Raw genomic sequence first — 22,265 nt, forward strand, 5'->3', positions numbered from 1 at the left:
GCGAAGTCGAGGCTGGCGGAGGCCCCGCACAGGGCGAGCATGGCGGCGTCGTGCGCGCGCGGTCTCCTTGACGGTGTCGAACGTGCCAACCCAGAGACGCTCACCGCGCGCGGCTGCCCGGGAGGCCGGGACACGCACCTCGCACACCCACCGCCCCGCGCACCCACGCCGCCGCACCCCCGCGGAACACTGGGTGCCTAGTCTCCTGGAACTTGGTCCGCGCCGCCGGCCGCTTCGACGACGACGGCGTCGCCGTCACGGAGGAGGTCATCAATTGGCTGGTGGTGGCGGTGTTCTTCTCCATGGCGTGTTGGTTGGTGTTGGCGGCGGCGACGACGGGGGCGAGGGCGTCCGCGCGTACCTCCTCCGCCTCCCCGCTGGCCACAGCCGCGCGCCACCATCACCGACGGCAGTGGCTTGATGGTGTCGTCGTCGAGTCGATCTCAGTGATGATGGCCACAGCCGCGCGCTGCCATCGCCGACCGCACGAGAGGGATGGGAAGGCCGGCGAGCTCGCGCCGCCCTAAGCCCGTGCGCCGCCACCCTCCAGCCGTGCATGCCGCCGCCTGTGCGAGAGCAGAGAGCGAGAGGGAGTAAAGGGGAAAGATAGCAGGTGCTTACGTGGACACCTAACATGTAGGGTCCACGTGGGTCCCACGCTGACTCAGCCGTCACGTGGGACAAAACCGGGGTCAGAACCGCTGAAGAATCTAGTTTGCACTGGTTTTGTACGTTAAGGGATACGTTGTATCCGATTTTGCGGTCAGAGGACAATTTTGTAATTCGATGACAAGTTGAGGGACCTTCGGTGTAGTTTTTCCATTGTTTTTTTTTTGTCTTTTTTAAGGGTCTGGTTTCACTGTTTCAGGCAGCCTTGAATGAAGTTTATTTGTTACAAGCTCTGTTTCAAAATATAACAAATTCTAGCATTTAAAGTTTATCTTAAAATATAACAACTTCTTCTCCTACGTTCTTTTCTCGATCAATCACAAACTTCTATCATTCAAATTCTCTATCTACATACTATTCTCAATCAGTAATAACTTTTCATCACCATTTAATTTCACTAACATTTTTAATACATGTGTCTAATGTTAGAATCATTATATTATTTTTGAGCGGAGGTCGCAGTGGATAATTATTATTCGTTTTGCATGTGCAAACTGCAAAGCCCTCTAGTTTTGGCATGTCTCCAATCCATGTATTGATATATTATGGAAAATGCAGTTTGTAAATTTAAATAATGTGATTTAGTGATATAATTTTAGTCTCGAATGTCAACAAAATGTCTTTGTCGTCCTAATTATCCTACTCTATTTCATACTAAAGTTTAAATTAATTTTTGGAGCTAGAGACATCAACTCGAAATAAAAAGAGAATCCTTGTAGTTTACATTTTTTTTCAATAGGTGTTTTATATATGATTCTAAAGGAAAGATAGACGAGGGCAATGTAGAATCATAATATGCCATGGATTGTCTGTGGTAGGTAACGTTTCATTTACGTCATGAAATTTTTTAATTTATATCATGTTTTGAAATCTATGATGTTGACATGACGGAAATTCATCCATCACCTATTGTACATCTTCTTTGAAGAAAATATTTGTTTTCTGTCATTGAGCTTGTGATGACCCTTCTATCATCATTGAGCTTATGACTCTTATTTTCATCACTATCGAACCTAAGAAACATCATCTTGGCCTATAAGGGCAATATAGATCATTTTGGACTATGCTCAATTGTAAGCTCGGCTAGAGGTAAGCCTAGTCCATCTGAAACATAGCAATTGACACACTGTTGACATGTTAAGGGCCATGTAGTGAGCAATCTACGTATGGCTAAGTCCAATTGCAAGTCCGGTTAGATTTAGGTCTGACCCATATAAGGCATAGCATTTTATACACTACAATCCAATTCGTTAATCCATTTGCAGTAGTATCAAATACTCCTGCAAATGGCTTAACGAATAGGCCCAAGCATTATATAAAGGTTATAGGCCAGTTAATATCTAATAAATCCTAGTGGACATCTAATACAATGCAATAAAAGAATGGGCCAACCTAGCCACACGTCCTAGCAGGTTTACTAAAAAAAAAAAACATTATAAGTTCACTGACCAAAACAGAACAGGTTCAGTAACATTAGCATGTTGACCATACATGCCTTTGGTAGCAAAATAAACAGGTCCAATACATCATTGACCAAATTGAGCCACAACTCACTGACCAAAACAAAGTCATGTCCAGATCACAATCTTATTATTAATATATGGAAATTACTTGGAAAAAGTTCGTGTTTTGGGGGGTAAGTTTCCAGCATATATGAACTTTCTTGTGTATGTATTGCCAAAATTAATGTACTCTGATTAGGATCCCCATAACCTATTGTATGTACAATATTATGGTTTCCATTCATTTTGTTTGTTTTGCAAGGCTGTATCCCTAAAGGAAGGGCTGGAATGAACATGTGTATCATTAAAGATTTCAATCAACAGGTAGCTTGCCAATCACAGTAGATTTGCGCAGACCGGGATATTTTATTTCATTATCTAAAAAAATAAAAATAAAGTAAAGATGGGCTGAGATGCTCAATGAAGATAACGGAACGCAATACATGTTGTATTGTATTTATATTGCATTCGCATAAAAATAAAGTAAAACAATTAATACATAAGAACATCCAAGATATAGAATAGGGTACATATTTCCAGAGCTGCCTAACCCTAGCCGGGTACAGGATGGCCAGAGCACCGGCCAACCGCGCATTGCATCACATGCTGCAGGGAAAATCGACAAAAGTTTGACCGTGTGCCTGTGTACAATACGGCGTCGACATTGGCACTGCCATAGTCACCGATGTGGCAAATGGGTCGAGCGTCAAGCGACAAGCAATGAAGACGAACAGCAGGGCTCAGGCAAAAGGGCACGTAGTGATAAAATTAGAAGATGAAATGACGATCGGTTGCATCATATTTGACCTGGAGCACTTTATTTATTTATTTATTTATTTTATGAATTGTTTTATTGCCTAGCAGGCGATGGATAATGTGAGTGGCCAATACTAACTACAACGGAAATACATATTTGTTTTAATATTATAGAGACACTTTTTTAAATGCCTTGTAGAGGCATTTTCAAAAATTTCTCATAAGTACCTTAGAGTGAATTGTCTCTGTAGAGGCATTTTATAAGATGTCTTTATGTCTTGTGGCATTTTTATAGAGATATTCTTTTGTCTACAAGAGTGTAGAGGTATTTTCTAGAGACATTAAATTATACCACAACCATATTAACCAATGTAAAGAAAGAGATAAAAATATTTTCCCTTGCTATTAACAATCCTTGTGTTTATAACCTCTTGGGTAAATCATTTTTATCTTCCATACACTAACCAACTCAATTTCGTGTTATATTTAAACATTTGTGCCTTATGTTATTTATATCTATTACTTAGTATATATTAACATTATAAAAAGTGATTCTATAGAGCTTAAAATGCCTCAAAAAATAATTTTACATAACATGCAGTTTTTATAAGTGCCAAAAGAATGACTCTATAAGATAAAATTAAATAAAATATACTGAAAATGTCTTGATTTCAAAGTACCAAAAGTTTTCTAGGCACAAAGTGCCACTAAAAATATGACTACACTATAAAACTCCTGATTTTAAAGGCAATTCAAAAAATGTCTCTACAAAAGTGTCTCTCTATGGGGGTTTTGTTGTAGTGACTAGGAGGGAGTTGTCGTAACTTTGCCAACCGACCAACCCTGTCCAATGGGTATATATGTCCACCTGTGCCAGATTGGCACACTATATGGATACATTAACATGAAGTTAAACCTGATAGTCAGCAAATTAAAGTGTCTAACTGGTGTTTGTCTACCGGCAGTTCATTTTTTTAAGGCTTCAAAGAACAGATGGCCAGTATTTTTTTATTCTTGTGTTCTAAAGGAGTACTTGCTAAGAAACCCACAACCGGAATAGAAATCACACATATTTAAGGTCCACCCCACATGGCAGACACACCTTTTATCTTATATTGCAACTTTGCAAATAATCAAATACATGTTTTACACTTACTAAAAAAATCACACCCAAAAAATCTCTCTATACATATTTGTGAATTGTGCGATGGCTCGAATGGAGCTAACGTAGATTCCTTTTGTCCTTATTGATCAAGACCAGCAACTATCCTTCTCCTCGAAGCAATCAATGTTTCAATCTCGTTCCTTGTTGCATCTCCATTACCAGATCTCCGTAGAGTCGCAATTTGCCTATCGATGCTTCTCACCTGTATAGTACAAATAAATTAAATTCATGTAATCGTGAGAAAGTATTTCTCAAAGTTTAATCTCAAACAATATTTTAAATAAATACGCCATATAATTAAAAAATAACGGTTTAGGTAGAGTGGGATTTATTCTCAGTGTTATTTCTTGCTAATATATAGACGACAAGACTTTACAAGTGCACAACATAGTGTTCAACATATTTGTTTTTCTTGATCTTTGTCACAAAATAGATTGAAATTAAAGTAAAATGATCTAGCTGACCTTTCGATATGGCCAGCGTAATACGCCATGTTTACGACAGATGCCTTTGAGAGCAGTGGCACATATATCCAGCTTTTTAGCAGCCTTGGCGATGGGTAGTTCAAAGTAGGGGGCAATGTCGCTAAGCTGAAGCTGCTTAGTTTTCTCCCTCTAGAATAGATCAAATTTAGTTAATAACAGTACACATATAGAATAGTAATGCTTAATTAGAAGTATTTTTTTTGTATGTTTTTCATGGTTCTGATCGATTGTGTAGATAACTGGAATTTCTTATAGTAACTTTTGGTGTTTTGCCGTACCTCCATAGTGTGTTGACAAGAGGTACACAGATTAATACACATAATAAAAAAAAATATTATGCCACCTCTCAGTACCTTCTCAATCCCCTACTCATCCTAGCTACTCATTTTCTTAGAGCATATCATATCTTGATATACTTTATTCTCGAATAGATGAAATGCATCTTAATATTTTTTTTACGGGGAAAATGCATCTTAATATAACTGTAGTAAAACTTCCAAATCTTAAATTATTAATAATTAATGTAAAAGTGTTAACAGACATATTGGGGTATATGTGAAAATGATATGAGTGGATTTGCCATAAAAACACTTTTATTCTTACATTTAAATACTCTTTTATGAATATATAGCTTGAAAATGTGACGATGAAAAATGTCTATTAATTGAAGACTGTGTTGATATCCAATATGTCGTAGATATACAGCATCATTTTTTTCTTTTTGTTTCCCTCAAATTTTGATAACCATTATTTCTTCAGTTACCCAGTTAAGTAATAGAGTGAAAAGAGTATCATTAGATCTATCATGGAAAGAAAAGTACTTTAAGAATGCCTAATATATGTTTGTCTATCTGCACAAATATTTGTAGAGAAAAGATGAGTAGTTCAATAAATTAAAAGTGTCAACTCTATCATATATTTAAAGGCAAAATTTGCTACAGGACATCCGAGAAATATGTAATTAGCTATGAGACATCGTAAAGATGCGACTTTGCCTGTGGACACTCCAAAAGTATAGTAATTTGCTGTAAGACACCAGATATATTAAAATATAATATTCACCCAATCGATGATTGAGAAATAACATAAAATGACAGTTTTGCCCTATTCTTATTCTCCGTTCTCTCTCGGTCTTCTTCGACGCTCCTCTCACACTACTACAGGATTGATTTTCCTGGATGCCACCCCCATTTTGTTTCCATGTGGTCCGTAAGTTAGACCGCACGGAAAAGTGGGGCGAGCGAAGCCAGGTTCTCGCCCGCACACGAAAATTGAGAAAATTAATTTTCGTGTGCGGGTCACTTAACAAGCCCGCACACGAAAATAACCCTATTTTCGCATGCGGGCCTCCTAATCCACCCGCACGGAAAAATAGCGTTCCCTCCCATCCTATTCAAAATAATTTAACTTCCTTCTCTTCCCCCGGCCCCCTTCTCTCCTCTCTCTCTCCCTTATCTTCTAACATTCCTTCTCCTCCACTCATTTTCCTCTCTCTCTCACCTTCTTCTTCTGCCTACTTCTCCACAGGATGGACGGCGGTGAGCTCGGCGGCGGCGGCACGGGCAGCCCGCGGCTCCTCCCCTCCCTTCCCCTCCCCGGCGAGTGCGCGGGCGGTGGATCCGGCGGGCGGGCGGGTGACGACGGGCGGCTGCGGCTTCTCCCCTCCTTGTCCCCTCCCCTCCCCTCCCCGGCAGCGACGGGAGCGCCCGTCCCTGCCCGGATCCGACGGCCGGCCGCCCTCCCTCCGCCATGGATCCAGCGCAGGAGACCGGCGGGAGGTGGCGGCGCTGCCGCCGCCGACGATGACGAGGCGGGAGTGGCGGGGACGACCTGATTTAGGGTTTTCTGTTTTTTTCTGAAATTTTATTTTTTTCGATTTTTTGTTTTTGCATGCGGGCGATATAAGCACCCGTTTCGCGTGCGGTTGCACCACCGCATGTAAAAATAGCGATTTTCGCAGACGAATTGCTCCAGACGGGCCGAAGTTCCGCACGCGAAAATCCAAATCGACCGCGCGGGAAAACTATGTGTGTAGTAGTGTCATGTCCGCACCCTGCTACCAGTGAAATCGCAAGCCACGCCCGCCGCCACGGAGAGTCCTCCCTGACACGGTGGAAGGAGAGCACGCTGAGGAGCTAGCTGGACCACGCAGATGCGGCGCGCCTGGCGCCAGCACTCGTGCCAAGTCGCCAGTCGCCATAGGGCGCGAACGCGACGTCGCGCGCGGCCATAGCGCGCGAAGGCGCCCAGTTCACGTGCCTGCATAAACTCCTCGATCGGCCGCGGATGCCGTCGTCCGAGTCAGAGCAGCAGCTAGCATCAGGCCGTGCGCCGTGGCGAGGGACCGGAGCATGCGGCATGCAGCGCGCCAAGTAGGTGGAGGCGACCGAGCAGCAGCAGGAGTCCCCGCGCGGCAACGTGCAGCAAAGCGTTTGTTTGCTTGGTTGTAGCCGCGCGCGACAGCAGGCTCGATGGATGGCTGGGGCAGCACGTAGCTGACACGTACGTTTGTTACGTTATAGCCTAGCAACTCCGGCCAGCAAATAGGAGCAAGTGAACTACGTACTCCATCCATTTCATAGGCAACTGAGAAGCATCCAAAGAAAACCGAGGAAGGGAGAAAATTGTTATTTTATATCGTTTCTCTCTCATCAATTGAATAGATATTATATTTTAATGCGTCTAGTGTTCTGCAATAAATTATCATTATTTTTTAGTGTCTTCGAGTAAATTCACGATTTTACGATGTCCCACAGCTAGTTATATATTTTTTTAAGTGTTTTATAGCAAATTTTGTCATATTTAAAAGATGGATCGGAGGTAGTATATTATACGTACCTGGATTGCATGTGCACTCCTGGTAGCGAGATGGAAGCGTTGTTGGACGTGATGACTGGTATGACTTGCTTGGGAAGGCCCTGCAAATACACAAATGTACCAAACATGCATGATGGGGTTAGCCATGGCAAAGCTAGCTAGGTAATTCAACTCCAGAACTGAATTTTAATCGATTCATGAACGATTATTTAGCAATGTGCTCCCTCTCCGTTTCATTTTAGAAGATGCTTTGACTTTTTTTTTCTAAATCAAACTTATTTTAATTCGATAAAATTTATAGAAAAATATATCAACATTTTTCAACACCAAACTAACATACTATCAATTTCCAGGGTTTGATTTTTATTACACTACTTCCAATCGGTTGCTTGAAAGAACAGTAATTGGAAGCCAAAACTTTTTTAGGGTGGAAACCAAAAGAGGTTATTGTGCCCAAAGTTTGTTATATTATTGTACTTTGCGTGAAATATATGTGATGTACGGCATGAATTGAATTAAAACTCAATTGCACAAATTATAGAAAATTATTTTTTTTGCTAACATGAAAATTGAAAAGTTATTAAAACAAATAGAATTAGGTTCAATAGAACTAATCTAGTGTTATAAGAGTTACTACATTTTCCTATAAACTTGATAAATTTTAACATAGGAAAAAGTTAAATCAACTTACAATACAAATATATAATATAACTAGCTAAATGTCTGTGCTTAATTTGCTATGGATAAAAGAAAAATCACAATATTTTCTAAAATAAATAAAACACATTTTCCATAAAAATATGTTATCCACATTTTTTGGAAAATGTGGCTACCAACATTAATTTTATATGCGACTATCCATTAAGATTTAGTTATTTATAATATTAAGAAGTGTAAGGAGTAATAACTAAAAATTGTAATAGGAGTAGATGGTGTGACAGATTCACTATCATTGGAGCTAGCCTTTAAATTTTTGAAGGAGTATAGATTAAGATCACGATCGAAATTGCACTACGTACATGTGCAGAATGCAACCTGATGCTGGCGGCTGGATAGCAGTAGTGTCTAGGACGACGAGTCGACGATCACCACTGCCATTGTTGTTAGTTGTTGCTGCTTGATCTGCTGCCACAAGGCAACGTGATGATTCTAGCATTGGCAGGACGGCAGCATTGTGGACGACGAGTTGACCATGATCACCATTGCCAATAGTTCTTTCTTCTGCTGCTGCTGCTGCTGATGACGATGCTCTTCTATGTGCGTCGTCGTCGCCGACATGGCTGCTGCAAGGCGCCATGGTGGTGCAGAGGGCGTCGTGGAACGCCGACAGCGAGTCCTGCACGACGGCGAAGCCGCCGCCGGCTCGCCGGAGTGCGTACTCCGTCAGGTACTGCTTCACCCAGTCGTAGCCCCGCCCTCTGAAACTGCGATTCATTGGATGGATATATATATAGTGGATTAATCAATCGATCAGCTTGCATCAAATCACTTGCATATACTACCTCCGTTTTAATTAGATGATACCATTGACTTTCGAACACACTTAAATTTGATCATTTGTCTTATTTAAAAAATGTACGTTGGTATCATTTATTTCATTGTGAGTTGTTTTATCACTAAAAGTATTATAAGCATGATTTATATCTTAACATTTGCACAAAAAATTTAAATAAGACGAATGGTTAAACACGTGTTTAAAAGTTAATGACGCCATCTCAAAAAATGGAGAGAGTATAAGATTTAATCAGGACAAGAAATCTAGAGAAAATAATGTCATTTTAGGTATTATTTTGAGTTAATCAATTTACTCGGGTGATGATCTTACTTGATAATGGAGTGATGTGCCAGCGCCGGAGCCGGGGCCGAGGCGCTGACACGGTACACGTCCAGTATTGCATGGTAGAACTCACCACTAGCGACGCCGCCATGAATGCAAAGCTTCGTGATCTCCAACCCTAGAAGTTCATAATAAGAACAATCAGATTAAAGCGAAGTATCTCGACTAATGTTTGGTACATATCATTAGCATTTTTTTAATATTAATTAATGCTCATCCCATTATTTGGCATTATTTGTTTTCATCCATGATCAACATCGAGAAGATTTAATGTGATGTACCATTGGAATGCACTACTTCTCTTAGCACTTGGCAACCACTGCAGTAGTCCTCCTGCGGCGGCGCCGGCGCCGGAGCGGCGGACGACGACGTCGACGCGCCACCGTACTCGCCGTCGATTTTAGAGCAGTTATTACCAAACGCGGTCGACCACTCCACAAGATCGTCGACGGAGGAACCAGGCTTATTAATCCGGCCGCCGCCGGCGCCGTCCACGCTCATCTGCACCGGCGCCGGCGCCGGCGGAGCGCCGTCGTCGTCGACGTCTCCAAGGACGGAGAGATCGAGCAGTTCTAGCACGTCGAAGTTGTCCAGGAGCGGCGACGGGAAGAAGTCGAGTTCCAAGTGCTCCCCTCCTCCATCGGCGGCGCCGTTGCCGCCGTCGCCCGCCATAGCCGCCGGCGACCAGCCTGACGGCCGCTTCGATCACCTTACGAATTCGATCAAGGGCGGCCGGAACGGCGGCGCGCCGTGCGCGAGGGAGCGGAGTGGAGATAGAGATTTGAGGGGGCGCGAGGGCGGGAGTGAAATGGCGGGAGATGTGTGTAGAGATGAGAAGGGGTGCGACGCGGTGGAGTTTTTTTTTTAGCGGTTCTGACAGTTATTTTTGTCGGCGGCTATCACCCGTTAACGGAGATCCTTACTGTCTACTATGCGCTATTCTTTTTTTTTTTTGACTTTGTATTAGGACTGATAAAGTAGGGACATTCTATTTTTTTTCTTTGTATTGGTTTGTGTGAGATGGGTGAAAAATAAACTTACTTTGGGATGGAGGAAGTAACAAATATCACCAAAGTTACAGGAAAAATTACACATATACTTTAAATAATATACACCTATGTGTAGTCTTAACCTCAAATTCATTTTATTTTAACTTAGAGAAACAATATTACTTATAGTTTTAATAGTATCAATCTATCAATGTTTTTTTTATTGATGTTCTCTATGTATGAATTTAAAAATTGGATTTTACAGGTAGATGTAATACTATTGAAAGTACATGTACAATATTTTCTAGAATTTTATGATATTGTTGTTGTATTTGCTAGTTAGTGTGTACGGTATCACAAAGATTTGTGTGTATAGGATACTTTTTGGACATACACTCAACATGTGTATTTATTGAAGTGAGTGTATGTATGTCGTGAGTGCTTACGATTTATTTTGTTATCCATGTCCACTGAAAACACAAATATATATTCCCACAATCCCCAGTATTCTCGAAATGGCTTACACATTTCACATCTATTCACATATAATTCACAATCACATAAATTCCAAGCCTCAGTAATTTGCAAGTCCAATGAAGAATTGGATGTCTCACACTTAGTAATCCAAATGATACCAACATACACAACACATACATAGGCATCAAAAATTGTTTTGCACAAAATATATAAACAAATTTCACTTAATCAACTGTTTGAAATATTTAAAATTGTGCCCCTATCTTGAACGGATGGTGCCTTTTGGATTGATGAGTTCATCCAGCACAAAGGCAGCGGCTATTCCTACTCTAATGTTATAAAAGTTGTCTTGAGAAATATTCTTAATTGTTGCTTGTAATAGAGGCATCAAGTTAGTATTATAGGCGCATCATGTTAGTACGAGGAAATTTTTTGGCATGATATAGATGAATGCCTATCATGGTTATGGATACTACATACCTAATAGTAATCGACTAAGCTCGGTGAGCCCACCATATACCAAGTCTTATACGGAACCATACCTTGTATATAGAAGGAATTCCGAATAAGGAATGACACACATAATTCTACATAGAAACGACAAGAACTACTTGGATTGTATCCATATTGGTCTCCCTAGTTCAACTATATGGGGACATCTATTGGTATAAATACAAGACTCCTAGAAGGAGAGGAAAAAGACACAAACACACAAGCCAGAACAAACCAATACGCCGCCAGGCATCGACATCAGAGATAAGCCTAGACAGACCCAATATGGTGCCTGCGGAGGCCAACAAGAGGGATCTAGTGTCATATCTGATCTCGATGAGTTCGTACTCGAGGAGGAAGACTAACCTGTCGTCGACTACGTGTTGGTTATCTATGCCGCCAAGTCGACGACAACTAGATAGGTTATTCCAAATATTGTACTTGTGCGATTCTGATGAATATAGAGCAAAACCGGCTTTGGCCAACAGGAGTAGGGCTATTACCTATCAGATAAGGGGCCCGAACCTGTATAAAAATCCTTATCTCCATCTCTGTACCTCAATCTCGAATATACCCTAGTACCAACGATCTCCATACCATGCAAATACCGTTGTTGCGATCTCAAACGTCGACAATGCCTCTGTGACGAGAAATTGGACATTGTCCCACTGCCAAAAGAGGGTTTCGCTCAAATGCTACTACGCAAATTGGTTTCGTTAAAAAGCTACTCCCAACCAATGCCAAACCGTTGTTTTGCGATATTTGCCATCTCACATGATTTCCACCTTTTTTCGCATTTAGCCTGACCAAAATACCCCTTCGCGGTAAAGATGGTGGGGCGTCGGGCGCGGGAGGCATCGCGGTCACTAGGCGGCTCGCCGTCGCTAAAGCAACCTGCTGTGGCCCACCCGCTTGTGGTGGCGGACCTGAAGGCATCCCTCCTCCTTACCGTTCAGTACAACGCCACCACCACCGTTGCCATCGTCACCGGTGACCGGAGCAACTAGGTTCAATGGTAGAGAGAGGAGGAAGGGAGAGAAGAGGGGAAAGAGAGCCGAAGGAGGAGGTCCTGGTAGTGGAGGCAACGAGCCCTTTCGCCAAATCATCCGAGGAGCAATCCGCCGCCGCCGCCCTAGAAGAAAGAAGTCGAGCCAGCCGTAGGGGAGGCCCTAACCGCCGATGCTGCCGCTGACAACTCCCCACCCGCGGCCATCGTCAGCTCCTAGCCCCGTGGCCGCCGTTGAGGAGGAGAGCGGTGCCGCAGGAGCTCCTGGCCATGCAGCGTGATGCCTTCGCAGTGTCCCTGTCCACGCAGCTTGGGCCACCGACGAGGAGGAGGATAGCGGCGCCGAAGTGCGAAAAATGGTGGAAATTCTGTGAAATGGCGAATATGGCTAAACAAATGTTTGGCATCATTGGGAGTGGCTTTTTAACGAATCTAATTCACGGAGTAGCATTTGAGCGAAACCCTTTTGGTAGTGGCACAATGTCTAATTTCTCCTCTGTGACAGGCCGCTGGCCTCTATTACAATGGGTCGTTCACGATACCCAGTTGTGTACTAGTCGAGTGACAATCGGACAATTACCATTTTTTAAAAGGAAAGTTGGGTTTAATTACAATTTTGGATAACCTGCTGGTCATATTGAATTAATCGGATGGAATATTGAAAGATTAAATTGTGATTGATTTGGAAAACCTTTTTTCATGTGTATTCTTTACCAGTACGTCTTATATAACAACTCGAATTTTATAGCAAACAGTCGAGTATGAAATGTGTAAAAACCTAGACTTCTTTTTTTTTTACAGAATTCGATTTGAACGTAGCTATACCGAGATGATGATTTCTGAGCTTGAAAAAAAAGGATTTGTAAAATGAGAACTAAAAGAAATTGAGAATTTTCTCAGAGTACAATTAAAACTTGAAAACCAGGAAAAATTTAATGTTATTAATTCGAACCAGAAACCTGATTAAAAAATTAGGAATTTAGAGAGAAGGGAGGACCTTCGTTACTGGGCCGAAGCCCCTATCTAAAGTGAGGGACCTTCACATCCTCTGCCAATGGCCCATGCTACAGCACTGTGCCGTTGAGCAATCTTAGCCCTTCTTTTCTAATCAACGTTATAGATAAATAATAGATTTTTATTTTGTTCTTCCCGTTGAATTTCATTTCTATCATTTCCTTCCTCCCACGAGAAAGAGCTGACTCTTTCTCTAAACTTCCCATAGAAATTAAAATAGCGATTAATTAGTTGAACGCAACATATACAAAACTAGAAGATTTTTTTTTAGCTCTTGCAACCTGTCTACATGAATTCATTCTTGATTTCCGTATGAAAGAAAGCAAGACAGAGATCAAAAGGGGGAAGAAACAAGCCCATACGTATCCAGTTATCCACGATGAAATTGGTAATTAACACCGTAAACTGGAATACTCCCTTAATTGTAAATTGATTTACATATTTATTAGGTACACCAATATCAAGAAAATCTAATAACTCTCTCATACTATATTTACTCTAGGAACAAACTCGATGCATGCACCATTCCCACTATTTTCTAGCCAATAACAAATCAAGATATTGCATGTGGGTTATAAATACTTGTGTGCATGAATGCATGCATTAATGTCCATTTACTCCTGTACAAATAACGAATAGACTTAATGAATAAATACAAATATGTAGATAATTTAGAAATAACCTAAAAAAAACTATATGTAGATCAATTTGTAATGGAGGGAGTAAAAGACTATATGACTGCAGACATTACAACAGCTTGATAGCTTGGAGACATAAAGATGCATGAGAAGGATTTGAGCTTCTTTTGCATAAACTTAATCTTGTCCGTTCGTTCCGAAAGAGCAGCCATGATTACCCCAACGGCACTAGCGCCATAGCATGGACCAACGGCAGAGGATGCGAACCCCCAAAGTGAAGCCCGTCCCTCTCTCCGGGCACAGATTGTTAAGGTCCTTGTGGCCCAACTTCCCCAAACATTACATTTGATAATTACGTTTAAATCTTTGTAAATTTGCAAATATATTCCATTTTGGACACGCAAGATCGGTCTCTATATATCATCCGCACTGATTTATAAAAGTATAATTATATAAATATACTAGATGAAACCCTGCGCATTACAGCGGGAATTTAGTATGATAACAATAAAAAAATAAATAACATGTAAAATAGTTAGATAACATTAGATTAAGTAAATTAATGTGGTTTATGATAATTTAAATTTAAATAGTATGTAGAATGGTGATTCAAACGTAAAAAGTAAGGTGGTATGACTTTATGGTAGAAGAAAAGTAGAGAGATAGTTTGGACCGTAGATTAATCATCTAAAAGCTAAAAACAATTGATGTGATATGTCTTAATTAGAGAAAAAAAGGAGAAAGATAATTCGGATCAAGATAATTTAAGCACTAAGTGAGGATGAACAATATAAGTATATAGGATATCATAAAAACATAAAAAAAATATACATTGAAATATTATGTAAATTATATTGGATGATAATTTAATATGTTTGTATTTGAAAATATCTTAAATTATAAAAACTATAAAGATATAGCATGTTTGCATGATGTTTAAATGTGATGATTATTAGTGAATGATGATGTGGCATCTTGTTAATTAGTGTATGATGATGTGGCATCTTGTTAGTAAATGATGATTTGTCATTTTTACATGTTAAGCTTAAGGAGTTAGTTAGAGGAAAAAAAGAAGAAAGATAATTTAGACCATAGATTAATCATTTAAGCACTAAGTGAGGATGAACTATACAAATATGTAGGATATTATAAAACATAATAAAGATATACATTGAAACATTACGTGACTTATGTGGGATGATAATTTAACATGCTTATATTTTAAAAGCTCTTAAATTATAAAAATTATAAAATTATAGATAATATAACATGTTTGCATGATGTTTAAATGTGATGATTGTTAGTGGATGATGATATGGCATCTTGTTAATTACTCCCTCCGGTTTAGGTTTATTTGTCGTTTCGGACATGATTTCAAAAACCAAGAAGTCATTAAGTAGGTTCTTATTTCCTGTTTCGTCCATATTAAATACAGGTAGGTGTAGCATGCAAACAAGCAACTACTACTTCTCTCTCAGTTGGTTGGTTTAGTGCATTCATCTTGGTGTGTTTGGCACCTGAGTTCGATTCTTTTCTCTAGTCACATACCCCTTTGATTTTTGTCTTGGCGATTATGCATGGCACCATGCATGCATGCATGCAGCCCATGCAGCTTCAGTGCAGATAGCACGCGAGGCGGCGAGGGCATACGAAAATTAAACCAGCCAATTTTATTCAATCTGTGCTTATGCGCGCGTTTTTTCCGCCAAAAGTTTTCGTTTCTGCTTATTTGCCGCGCGCTGCGCGTGTATTTATACTGTATACACCCGTACTTGTAGACAGACCAAAATATACGAGTCCACATCAAGCAGGTTGAATAGAGAAATGGATCTGAATATGGAGCCACAGGATGACGACAATTTTACTGATGAGATGGAATACGGTATGAAGCATTGTCTTTTTTCTTCTTTTGGCGCATACCAGCTTCTCTGCCGTGTACCTACATGTTCTTGGCACTCTAGGTGATTTAAACTTGAATGATGGACTTGATTTCAATTTGGAAGATTTGATTGATTTCAACTTGGAACCACACACAGAAGATGTTGATGGTAACTAGTCTTTTCTTTCATCTTATATGCGTAGAGTATTCTTCTTTGCATCACACCTACATGTTCTTGTCACTCTAGATGATGTCATTCTGGATGCTGAATCTGATGTCAATTTGGAAGCTGAGATTGAGTTTAACATGGAAGGTGGGATTGATTTGAACTTGGAACCACCCTAGCTTGGAAGATGTTGGTGGTAAGTACTACACTTTTTTTAATCATTTTAAATCATAGAGTTTTCTGATTTGTCAATGCCGAAAGAACCTTTTTCTTCAAGGCAGGAGAGATGTGCCAAATGCAAAATGAAAACAAATATTTAATGCTTTATTAACAAAAAGCAAAAATGGAAAACTAGAGCGCCATGTGACGAGGGAGGTTGCTGAGTTATTCAATGTTCACATTCGATCTGTTCAGCGCATTTGGAAGCAAGGTAAAAGTTATCTTGATCAAGGCATTACGGTTGATGTCAATGTTGATAATAGAAGACGCAATTGCGGCCGTAAGCGAGTTCAAGTAGATTTATCTGTGCTAGATAGCATTCCTTTAAAGGAACGAACAACGCTTCAAGATCTTTGTGCTCGGTTACATTTGAGTAAATACAAGGTGCAAAATATGATAAAAGAAGGTCTCATTAGGCGTCATTCGAGTGCTATAAAGTCACACTTGACAGATGCAAACAAGAAAGCTAGGTTGCAATGGTGTGTATCCATGCTTGATCCAGGTAGCATGCCAAATAACCCAATGTTTAAGGACATGTTTGATGTTGTTTTTATTGATGAAAAATGGTTCTATCTTACGAGGAAATCTGAGAGCTATTATTTGCATAAAAATGAAGTAGAGCCTACACGTACGTGTAGAAGCAAGAACAACATCCCTAAAATCATGTTCTTAACTGCCGTTAGTCTTCCAAGATTTGATGCCAACGGAGATTGCACTTTTGATGGAAATATTGGGTGTTTTCCTCTAGTTACTTATGAACCCGCTAAAAGAAGTAGCGTTAACCGGCCAGCAGGGACAATGGAAATGAAACCTATCGCATCTATTACGAAGGAAGTTATTAGAGATTTCATGATCAACAAGATATTGCATGCCATTCGAGCTAAGTGGCCACAAGAAGATATGAACAAACCTATCTATATTCAGCAAGACAATGCTCGTCCTCATCTTGGACCAACTGATCAATTGTTTCATGAAGCTTCTCAACAAGATGGATTTGATATTCAACTTATATGTCAACCGCCAAATTCACCGGATTTGAACATCTTAGATTTGGGCTTTTTTCGTGCTATACAATCTATTCAGTATAAGAAAGTTACGAAAACACCAGCAGATCATGTTAAAGCCGTTGAAGAGGTACTGCCTTTTCTCTTTTTTCCATTTAAATTCACAACAATTTGGTTGGAGCTAATGTTGTTCACTTGAAACAGGCTTTCTAGGACTATCCAGTTCACAAGTCCAATAGAATTTTCTTGACACTTCAACTTGTTATGAAAGAGACAATGAAAGTACAAGGAGGAAACAACTACAGGATGCCACATATGAAGAAAGGGACCCATGAAAGACAGGGTTGCCTTCCTTTGCAGATCAGGTGTGAGCCATCAGTGGTAGAAACCGCTATGTCTCAGATCTGAATAGTCTACCAAGATGTCTCAGGTTTGAGCAATTAGAATCTTTGCCATGTATGAATATCTAACTTGAATCATTTCTTTTCTTTGGAAAATAAGAAGGTAGAAGAAGCTTCAACATTTCTGTTCTAATCTCATCAAATTCATAATCAGAATGCACCTTTTGGTTATGCAAGTCTCGTTCTTCTTCAATCACCTCATCGTTGTTGTCGCCAGCACCGGTAGTGACACACTCCTCTTTCGCAAAATACCAAGGTAGAAGAAGCTTCCACATTTCTATTTTAATCTCATCAAATTCGTGATCAGAATGTACCTTTTTGTTTTGTTCAACTTCAACCACCTCGGCAGCCTCGTCATCCATGGAGTCAGCAACCACGACCACTTCCTCGCCAGCAACGTCGTCCATGGAGTCGGCGACCATGACCACTTCCTCGCCAGCCGCGTCGTCCATGGAGTCGGCGACCATGTGCATTTCCTCGCCGGCAGCGTCGTCCATGGAGTCGGCGACCACGAGCAGCGCTTCCTCGCCGGCCTCGTCGTCCATGGAGTCGGCAACCACGAGCAGCACTTCCTCGCTAACCTCGTCGTCCATGGAGTCGGCGACCACGTGCACTTCCTCGCCAGCCGCGTCGTCCATGGAGTCAGCAACCAGGAGCAGCACTTCCTTGCCGACCTCGTCGTCCATGGAGTCGGCGACCAAATGCACTTCCTTGCCGGCCATGACGTCCATGGAGTCGACGACCACGTGCATGTCCGAGACTACGAGCTCTTCCTCGCTCGCCTCATCCATGGAGTCGCTAGCCATCGAGTCCTCATCGTCTGCCTCATACAAGATGTCAGGAACAGGAATCATGGCTTCTTGTTTGATTTTTGCTCAAAGCCCAGATGTAATCATGTTTAAGTTCTCGTGTGTGCTTGCATGCCACCATTAAAGGAGATGGGAACGAAGCATTAAAAGGAATAACGAGGAGATAATCTGGGAACAATAACGCCATTGATGCACAAGGACAATCTCGTCTCATGCGTGGGAGAAATGCTCCAACGACAATTTTTCTCATCCACTGCTAAGTGAGCCCAAACGACAAATAAACCTAGCCCGGAGGGAGTAGTGGATTAGTGGATGATGATGTGGCATCTTGTTAGTGGATGATGATGTGGCATCTTTGTATGTTAAGCTTAAGAAGTTAGTGGGGGATAAGTTTATAGAAAGATAGGATTAACGATTTTTCTCGGGGAAAAGAGAGAGAGCTTAATACACGTCGGTCCAATCTACAGTTCGCAATCATTAGGTACTTAATTACGCTCTCTTTTCACACGAAGGACATGCATACCAGGAAGAACTTTTATATGAGCGAAAATTTTGGTTTGTCTCGATGCTCACCACTACCTCCCGGAATAAATTAATTAACATCCATTTATAAATGCATAACAGTAGTATGATGGTAGTATCGTTAATACGAGTATATTCTTCCTCTAAAACTCTCTCAGTTCACTGTACTATAAATAAATAAGAGAATCCACTCAGTGCCACTGAGTTTTACCCACTTCTACGATATACCACTGACTTTGTCAAGTTGAATAATAAGCCATCGTGTTTTCCCAAACGTCAGTGTATGCCATCACCATCCACAAGCTGTTAGTTGGACATCTGTTAGAGCTGTAAAAAGATCTATTTGCCCCTAACTCATTGTACATGGTATGTTTTTTTGTCCAGGAGATATGTAGGTAATTTATCGATATATAAATACATATACTGTCAAACTGATTGAATCATATAAATGTAGTACAAATAAATGTACATAATGAAAAAAAAATCAACCCCATACAGTTAGATATAAAACAAGTTTGAACATGGTGCATGGCACTGAGCTCATATAGATATAGAAATGAATACCAAAATATTTTACTAAAATTAGCCAAATCCATACAGTTTAGTAAAACAACATAAATATTTCAAATATTTCATTACATTACCCAACCCCATACAGTTTAGAGATGAATCACAAGGGTTCATGGATCATAAGGTTAAGTACATGTTTAGCCTTATGCATACCAAAAGAGAAGTTCAACACATGTTCTGCACCGCAAAAGTTACAAGCATATAGAAACCACAAACTTAAACTGCATTGTCTCTTGGGGATGACATAGATAGCCACAAACATAAAAGAGAACATCAGGCTATTGTTTTTCTCTTGCTTCTAGTTGACATGGATGGGCTATCTGGTGGCAATTTTCTCTTGCTTCTAGTTGACATGGATGTGCTATCTGCTGGTACTATTGGGTTGGTCTTTTTGCCTTTGCCCTTTGCTTTGGGAGGTGGTGTGCATGTTTCTGTTACAGGAACAAGAGCACATTGGCTTTGTGGATTATTTGGGCCACTTGAGCTGCATGGAAATAATTGCACATTGCACAGTTTAGAATAGGCAAAAACAAAATTACTATATGGAATTGGAATGAAAGCAGTTATAGCATGTATCTAAAACAAAATTACTATATGGAATTGGAATGAAAGCAGTTATAGCATCTACCTCACTGATGTAGCATTTGCAGTCACAGAAGGAATAAAATTAGAATTAGAACTATCATATGCAACTGCTCTCTTCTTTTTGCTGTTAGATAAATGAAGTCATGTGATCAATTGATACTATACTTCCTGGGCACCTCTTCTCAATTTCTCCCTTCCAGCTATATAGCTTGTCAAAACTGCTGTTCCAATCACCAAACAACCTTTTAAGTGCTAATTCCTTACTAGTCCACACCTTCTTTTAATTGATAAATATCTTGTGATGTTCTTTTATCTTCGTTTGCAACTCAGCTGGTCCAATACTTGTCACGCCCCGAACTAGCCCTGAACGGAACTAGCCCGTGACACTCCAAATTAACCTGTTAATCGATACCAGTCCCAGGAAACAGTGCTGGTATCACAGGAAGACAGAATATCACAGCAACAGAGATCTCTTTATTATAGAGTAGGAGTACAGTCATGTTGGGCTGTGGACAGATCCCGAGCTCACAACCGCATTACAAAAGGGAAAGCGGAAGCCAAGACTTGGACCAATCATCACAGGCACGACTTGGGAACTAGGCCGAAACCCTAAAACTCATCGTAGCCGACTTGCTCCTGGAAGAACTCCTCGTCGGCGGGATCCACATCATCTTCTTCAGCAACTGGGGGGGGGGGGGGGGCGGAGGATTATTTATATAGAGCAAGGGTGAGTATGGGAGTACTCAGCAAGCCATGGGAATTAAGTGTTTAATGCAGGCTTCAAAGGAAAGGCTATTGTTTTTGCAATTGATTTTATTTAAACTCCTTTTTGAAACAACTAAGTGAGTGCTTCTCAAACGACCCGGATGAGACAGTGTCTCGTCCGGTCGGAGTATGTACAATGTATCAGTCTTTAAATTGATGCAAGGTTGGCACCCGGCAAACAGCTTTCAAACGGCCACCCGGGCCTAGTTGATCCCATCAGCTGCAGATTTTCCCAATATCGATCCCATTCCACAACAGCAATTTCACAAAGCAGTAGTCAAACAAAACTACGCTAAGGAATCACCTTACATCCGCCCATGACCGTGGGCACGGCTGTTCGAACAGTTTAATAACCTCTGCAGAGGGGGGCACACTTTACCCACACGACATTACTAACCCGGATCACCCAGCCCGTGCAGAACAGCCACGTCTGGTGACCTTGAGGCTTTCATGACAAGGCATTTCGAGAGCCGACACAGGTTTACCATATGCCGACGAGAGGGGTCCCAGACCAACAACAGGTTAGGTCCCAGACCATACTATGCCAGGAAGCCCAGGGGTCCTCCTCGACACCACCCTGGTGAATCCACTTGTCTCCCAGCATCAAGGCTCCCCTGATTAGCTAATTACTCAGCCAGGGGTGTCCCATTCCACCCATGTGGTCGTACTTGTTATATGTTCGGATGAAATTCCAAGGAATCAATCCTTAAGTGCAAGAACAGGAAACCGTGCTCCCGACACGTCCCCTGGTCTGCGATTTTGGAAATTCTTTTAGTTCGCAAGCACCGACCCAGTGTCGGGTTTTTCCAAGTCTTTTGTAAAACCCCAAGTTTTACCCGTCGTTGGATATTTTTAAATTTGAGGGGAGGTGTTCCGTTGCGCGTGCCTGAAGGCCCGTGCATCGAAGCACAATAGTCGACAAAGGAGGTTTTAAGTGTTCAATAATTCAAGGAGGGTAATTGCAGCAACTTGGATTGGGGCTAGTAGGCTATCTCGCAAGCCGCGGCCAAATTTCTTGTGTTAATCCTATCCATGCATTATTTGCGGAGAAGAAATACTTAGATTTAAATTATAGGTGCAAGATGATCAAAGGTGACTTGCCTTGCTCGAGATCTTGAGCTTGATCCTCGAAATCCGTGCACTCCGGGTCTTCGGGCTCCGAAACTACACGCGAAACGGGACAACTCAACAAACGGCGAAAAATAAAGCCCTATTATTGACCTCTAAACGTGCCATTAAATAGATCTCGAGATTTGAGGAATTTTGGAAGTTGAACGGAGTCAAACGGACATATGGTTGAGAAGATATTGAATTTCTAAGATTATTGGATTTTTGGTCTAAAGGAAAAGGATTTATTAAAATCCTTTTTTTGAATTAGAATCGAAAGAGGGAGGGGAAATAGACTTCCCTCGGGCGGCTAGGGCGCGGCCCGAGAGAAAGGGGCGGCTTGGCCGAGCTTAATGGGCCGGCCGGCCCGAGAAGGCGGCCCAAAGGTACG

This window comes from Oryza glaberrima, chromosome 12, assembly GCF_000147395.1.
Source record: "Oryza glaberrima chromosome 12, OglaRS2, whole genome shotgun sequence".
Taxonomy (NCBI): domain Eukaryota; kingdom Viridiplantae; phylum Streptophyta; class Magnoliopsida; order Poales; family Poaceae; genus Oryza; species Oryza glaberrima.